We start from the raw sequence: 7143 nt of genomic DNA, 5'->3' as shown, positions 1-7143 counted from the left end.
GCTGCCATATAAAAAAAAAAAAAAACCATACTCACCTATCGCCGCTGGGCGCCGAGTGCTGGGGGGCCTGAGCAGGCGGGGACACCGGCGCGCTGTGGGGGTCAGGTGCCAGAGTCACCGCTAGCTCAGGCCCCAAGCACTTGCTATATTCAACTGTCTGTCCCGTTCCAGCGCTGCGCGCCGCCATCTTCTGGCTCCTCTAGCTGTGACTGTTCAGTCAGAGGGCGGCGCCGGCGCGCATTAAGCGCGTCATCGCGCCCTCTGAACTGTGAACGTCACAGCAGAGGACCCGGGATTCGGAGCCGCATGCAGCGCTGGAACGGAGGACAGGTGAATATAGCTCATACTCACCATCCTGGCGCGTCCCTGACTCTCCGGTGGAGATCGCGGTGTGCGTTCAGTGTTTACGCATACCGCGATCTCCTGGGAGCATCACTCTGTGGGGGCCAGACTAAGCCGGCGCTTGCGCTTGCGCAGTCTATAAAGGCTTCGGACAGAGTGACGCTCCCAGCGTTATATTATAGATTCTAACCTGTCAGTGTGTTTTTTACATTAGCCGCACATGAATTGCCGGCTTTTCAAAGGACACCGGTGCGTAAAATTCACACAGCACTTGCATGGTCCGAGTCCTGTGCGAGTCCTGTGTGATTTTTTTCTTACACCCATTGACTTCTAATGCGTGATCTGATCTGAGCTGGAAAAAAAAAACGTAGATGAACACACAATCATAGATTTTCATCGGATTGAATTAGTCCGATTTCATCGCAAGTGGACATGAGCCCAAATGCTGCAATACGGGGCACAAGAATCGCTCCGCAAATACCTAAATAATGCACCACCCATGTGACACTAACGACACTACTGGAGCTGGACTGTAACAAACATGTATCAAAACAGACGAATAGAAGAATCGGCTTCTTTCTGCACTGATCAGACGCTTCTCCTGAACTTGTCCTTTCAGCAAACAGAACGGCGGACACCAGCACTCAGCCCATTATACTGTATGGAGAGGAGCAGGGAGAGGAAACAGGCAGAGGGAGACGTAGAAAGAGTGTGGGGAGCTGTCTAACAAGTCATCGACCTTCATCCAGAGCTGATTCACAGTGGTCAGCTCTGCTGCATAATGTCCTCCATGCAGCTGTATGATGTCCTCCATGTATGATGTCCTTCATGCTGCTGTGTGATGTCCTTCATGTATGATGTCCTCCATGTATGTTAGCCTCCATGCTGCTGTATGATGTCCTCCATGTATGATGTCCTCCATGCTGCTGTATGATGTCCTCCATGTATGATGTCCTCCATGTATGTTATACTCCATGCTGCTGTATGATGTCCTCCATGTATGATGTCCTTCATGCTGCTGTGTGATGTCCTTCATGTATGATGTCCTCCATGTATGTTAGCCTCCATGCTGCTGTATGATGTCCTCCATGTATGATGTCCTCCATGCTGCTGTATGATGTCCTCCATGTATGATGTCCTTCATGCTGCTGTGTGATGTCCTTCATGTATGATGTCCTCCATATATGTTAGCCTCCATGCTGCTGTATGATGTCCTCCATGTATGATGTCCTCCATGCTGCTGTATGATGTCCTCCATGTATGATGTCCTCCATGCTGCTGTGTGATGTCCTTCATGTATGATGTCCTCCATGTATGTTAGCCTCCATGCTGCTGTATGATGTCCTCCATGTATGATGTCCTCCATGCTGCTGTGTGATGTCCTCCATGTATGATGTCCTCCATGCTGCTGTGTGATGTCCTTCATGTATGATGTCCTCCATGTATGTTAGCCTCCATGCTGCTGTATGATGTCCTCCATGTATGATGTCCTCCATGCTGCAGTATGATGTCCTCCATGTATGATGTCCTACATGCTTCTGTATGATGTCCTCCATGTATGATGTCCTCCATGTTGCAGTATGATGTCCTTCATGTATGATGTCCTCCATGCTTCTGTATGATGTCCTCCATGTATGATGTCCTCCATGCTTCTGTATGATGTCCTGCATGTTGCAGTATAATGTCCTCCATGTATGATGTCCTCCATGTTGCAGTATGATGTCCTCCATGTATGATGTGCTCCATGCTGCTGTGTGATGTCCTCCATGTATGATGTCATCCATGCTTCTGAATGATGTCCTCCATGTATGATGTCATCCATGCTTCTGTATGATACCCTCCATGTATGATGTCCTCTATGCTGCTGTATGATGTCCTCCATGTATGATGTCCTCTTTGTATAATGCCCTCCATGTATGATGTCCTCCATGCTGCTGTATGATGTCCTCCATGTATGATGTCCTCCATGCTGCTGTATGTTGTCCTCCATGTATGATGTCCTCCATGCTGCTGTATAATGTCCTTCATGTATGATGTCCTCCATGCTGCTGTATGATCTCCTCCATGTATGATGTCCTCTATGTTGCTGTATGATATCCTCCATGCTGCAGTATGATGTCCTCCATGTATGATGTCCTCCATGCTGCAGTATGATGTCCTCCATGTATGATGTCCTCCATGCTGCTGTATGATGACCTCCATGCTGCTGTATGATGTGCTCCATGTATGATGTCCTCCATGCTGCTGTATGATGTACTCTATGTATGATGTCCTCTTTGTTGCTGTATGATGTCCTCCATGCTGCTGTATGATGTCCTACATGCTGCAGTTTGATGTCCTCCATGTATGATAACCTCCATGCTGCTGTATGATGTACTCTATGTATGATGTCCTCTTTGTTGCTGTATGATGTCCTCCATGCTGCTGTATGATGTCCTACATGTATGTTGTCCTCCATGCTGCTGTATGATGTCCTACATGTATGATGTCCTCCATGCTGCTGTATGATGTCCTCCATGCTGCAGTATGATGTCCTCCATGTATGATGTCCTCCATGCTGCTGTATGATGTACTCTATGTATGATGTCCTCTTTGTTGCTGTATGATGTCCTCCATGCTGCTGTATGATGTCCTACATGTATGATGTCCTCCATGCTGCTGTATGATGTCCTCCATGCTGCAGTATGATGTCCTCCATGTATGATGTCCTCCATGCTGCTGTATGATGTACTCTATGTATGATGTCCTCTTTGTTGCTGTATGATGTCCTCCATGCTGCTGTATGATGTCCTACATGTATGATGTCCTCCATGCTGCTGTATGATGTCCTCCATGCTGCAGTATGATGTCCTCCATGTATGATGTCCTCCATGCTGCTGTATGATGTCCTCCATGCTGCTGTATGATGTCCTCCATGTATGATGTCCTCTATGTTGCTGTATGATGTCCTCCATGCTGCTGTATGATGTCCTACATGTATGATGCCATCCATGCTGCTGTATGATGTCCTCCATGCTGCTGTATGATGTCCTCCATATATGATGTCCTCCATGCTGCTGTATGATGACCTCCATGCTGCAGTATGATGTCCTCCATGTATGATGTCCTCCATGTATGATGTCCTCCATGTATGATGTCCTCCATGCTGCAGTATGATGTCCTCCATGTATGATGTCCTCCATGCTGCAGTATGATGTCCTCCATGTATGATGTCCTCCATGCTGCTGTATGACGACCTCCATGCTGCAGTATGATGTCCTCCATGCTGCTGTATGATGACCTCCATGCTGCAGTATGATATCCTCCATGCTGATGTATGATGACATCCATGCTGCTGTATGATGTCCTCCATGCTGCTGTATGATTTCCTCCATGCTGCTGTATGATGACCTCCATGCTGCTGTATGATGACTTCCATGCTGCAGTATGATGTCCTCCATGTATGATGTCCTCCATGCTGCTGTATGATGTACTCCATGCTGCTGTATGATGTACTCCATGCTGCTGTATGATGTCCTCCATGCTGCTGTATGATGACCTCCATGTATGATGTCCTCCATGCTGCTGTATGATGACCTCCATGCTGCTGTATGATATCCTCCATGCTGCTGTATGATGTCCTCCATGTATGATGTCCTCCATGCTGCTGTATGATGACCTCCATGCTGCTGTATGATGTCCTCCATGCTGCTGTATGATGTACTCTATGTATGATGTCCTCTTTGTTGCTGTATGATGTCCTCCATGCTGCTGTATGATGTCCTACATGCTGCAGTTTGATGTCCTCCATGTATGATAACCTCCATGCTGCTGTATGATGTACTCTATGTATGATGTCCTCTTTGTTGCTGTATGATGTCCTCCATGCTGCTGTATGATGTCCTACATGTATGTTGTCCTCCATGCTGCTGTATGATGTCCTACATGTATGATGTCCTCCATGCTGCTGTATGATGTCCTCCATGCTGCAGTATGATGTCCTCCATGTATGATGTCCTCCATGCTGCTGTATGATGTACTCTATGTATGATGTCCTCTTTGTTGCTGTATGATGTCCTCCATGCTGCTGTATGATGTCCTACATGTATGATGTCCTCCATGCTGCTGTATGATGTCCTCCATGCTGCAGTATGATGTCCTCCATGTATGATGTCCTCCATGCTGCTGTATGATGTACTCTATGTATGATGTCCTCTTTGTTGCTGTATGATGTCCTCCATGCTGCTGTATGATGTCCTACATGTATGATGTCCTCCATGCTGCTGTATGATGTCCTCCATGCTGCAGTATGATGTCCTCCATGTATGATGTCCTCCATGCTGCTGTATGATGTCCTCCATGCTGCTGTATGATGTCCTCCATGTATGATGTCCTCTATGTTGCTGTATGATGTCCTCCATGCTGCTGTATGATGTCCTACATGTATGATGCCATCCATGCTGCTGTATGATGTCCTCCATGCTGCTGTATGATGTCCTCCATATATGATGTCCTCCATGCTGCTGTATGATGACCTCCATGCTGCAGTATGATGTCCTCCATGTATGATGTCCTCCATGTATGATGTCCTCCATGTATGATGTCCTCCATGCTGCAGTATGATGTCCTCCATGTATGATGTCCTCCATGCTGCAGTATGATGTCCTCCATGTATGATGTCCTCCATGCTGCTGTATGACGACCTCCATGCTGCAGTATGATGTCCTCCATGCTGCTGTATGATGACCTCCATGCTGCAGTATGATATCCTCCATGCTGATGTATGATGACATCCATGCTGCTGTATGATGTCCTCCATGCTGCTGTATGATTTCCTCCATGCTGCTGTATGATGACCTCCATGCTGCTGTATGATGACTTCCATGCTGCAGTATGATGTCCTCCATGTATGATGTCCTCCATGCTGCTGTATGATGTACTCCATGCTGCTGTATGATGTACTCCATGCTGCTGTATGATGTCCTCCATGCTGCTGTATGATGACCTCCATGTATGATGTCCTCCATGCTGCTGTATGATGACCTCCATGCTGCTGTATGATATCCTCCATGCTGCTGTATGATGTCCTCCATGTATGATGTCCTCCATGCTGCTGTATGATGACCTCCATGCTGCTGGATGATGTCCTCCATGCTGCTGTATGATGACCTTCATGCTGCTGTATGACGACCTCCATGCTGCTGTATAATGTTCTCTATGTATGATGTCCTCCATGCTGCTGTATGATGTCCTCCATGCTGCTGTATGATGTCCTCCATGTATGATGGCCTCCATGCTGCTGTATAATGTCCTCCATGCTGCTGTATGATGTTCTCTATGTATGATGTCCTCCATGCTGCTGTATGATGTCCTCCATGTATGATGTCCTCCATGTATGATGTCCTCCATGCTGCTGTATGATGTCCTCCATGCTGCTGTATGATGACCTCCATGCTGCTGTATGATGTCCTCTATGTATGGTGTCCTCCATGTATGATGTCCTCCATGCTGCTTTATGATGTCCTCCATGTATGATGTCCTCCATGCTGCTGTATGATGTCCTCCATGCTGCAGTATGATGTCCTCCATGCTGCTGTATGATGTCCTCCATGTTGCTGTATGATGTCCTCCATGCTGCTGTATGATGACCTCAATGCTGCTGTATGATGTCCTCCATGCTGCTGTATGATGTCCTCCATGTATGATGTCCTCCATGCTGCTGTATGATGTCCTCCATGCTGCTGTATGATGTCCTCCATGCTGCTGTATGATGTCCTCCATGTATGATGTCCTCCATGCTGCTGTATGATGTCCTCCATGCTGCTGTATGATGTCCTCCATGCTGCTGTATGATGTCCTCCATGTATGATGTCCTCCATGCTGCTGTATGATGTCCTCCATGCTGCTGTATGATGTCCTCCATGTATGATGTCCTCCATGCTGCTGTATGATGTCCTCCATGCTGCTGTATGATGTCCTCCATGCTGCTGTATGATGTCCTCCATGCTGCTGTATGATGTCCTCCATGTATGATGTCCTCCATGCTGCTGTATGATGACCTCCATGCTGCTGTATGATGTCCTCCATGTATGATGTCCTCCATGCTGCTGTATGATGTCCTCCATGCTGCTGTATGATGTCCTCCATGTATGATGTCCTCCATGCTGCTGTATGATGTCCTCCATGCTGCTGTATGATGTCCTCCATGTATGATGTCCTCCATGCTGCTGTATGATGTCCTCCATGCTGCTGTATGATGTCCTCCATGCTGCTGTATGATGTCCTCCATGTATGATGTCCTCCATGCTGCTGTATGATGTCCTCCATGCTGCTGTATGATGTCCTCCATGTATGATGTCCTCCATGCTGCTGTATGATGTCCTCCATGCTGCTGTATGATGTCCTCCATGCTGCTGTATGATGTCCTCCATGTATGATGTCCTCCATGCTGCTGTATGATGTCCTCCATGCTGCTGTATGATGTCCTCAATGTATGATGTCCTCCATGCTGCTGTATGATGTCCTCCATGCTGCTGTATGATGTCCTCCATGCTGCTGTATGATGTCCTCCATGCTGCTGTATGATGTCCTCCATGCTGCTGTATGATGTCCTCCATGTATGATGTCCTCCATGCTGCTGTATGATGTCCTCCATGCTGCTGTATGATGTCCTCCATGTATGATGTCCTCCATGCTGCTGTATGATGACCTCCATGCTGCTGTATGATGTCCTCAATGTATGATGTCCTCCATGTATGATGTCCTCCATGCTGCTGTATGATGTCCTCCATGCTGCTGTATGATGTCCTCCATGCTGCTGTA

Source organism: Ranitomeya imitator, chromosome 4 (assembly GCF_032444005.1).
Source record: "Ranitomeya imitator isolate aRanImi1 chromosome 4, aRanImi1.pri, whole genome shotgun sequence".
Classification (NCBI taxonomy): domain Eukaryota; kingdom Metazoa; phylum Chordata; class Amphibia; order Anura; family Dendrobatidae; genus Ranitomeya; species Ranitomeya imitator.
Note: the sequence above shows the minus strand (reverse complement) of the source record.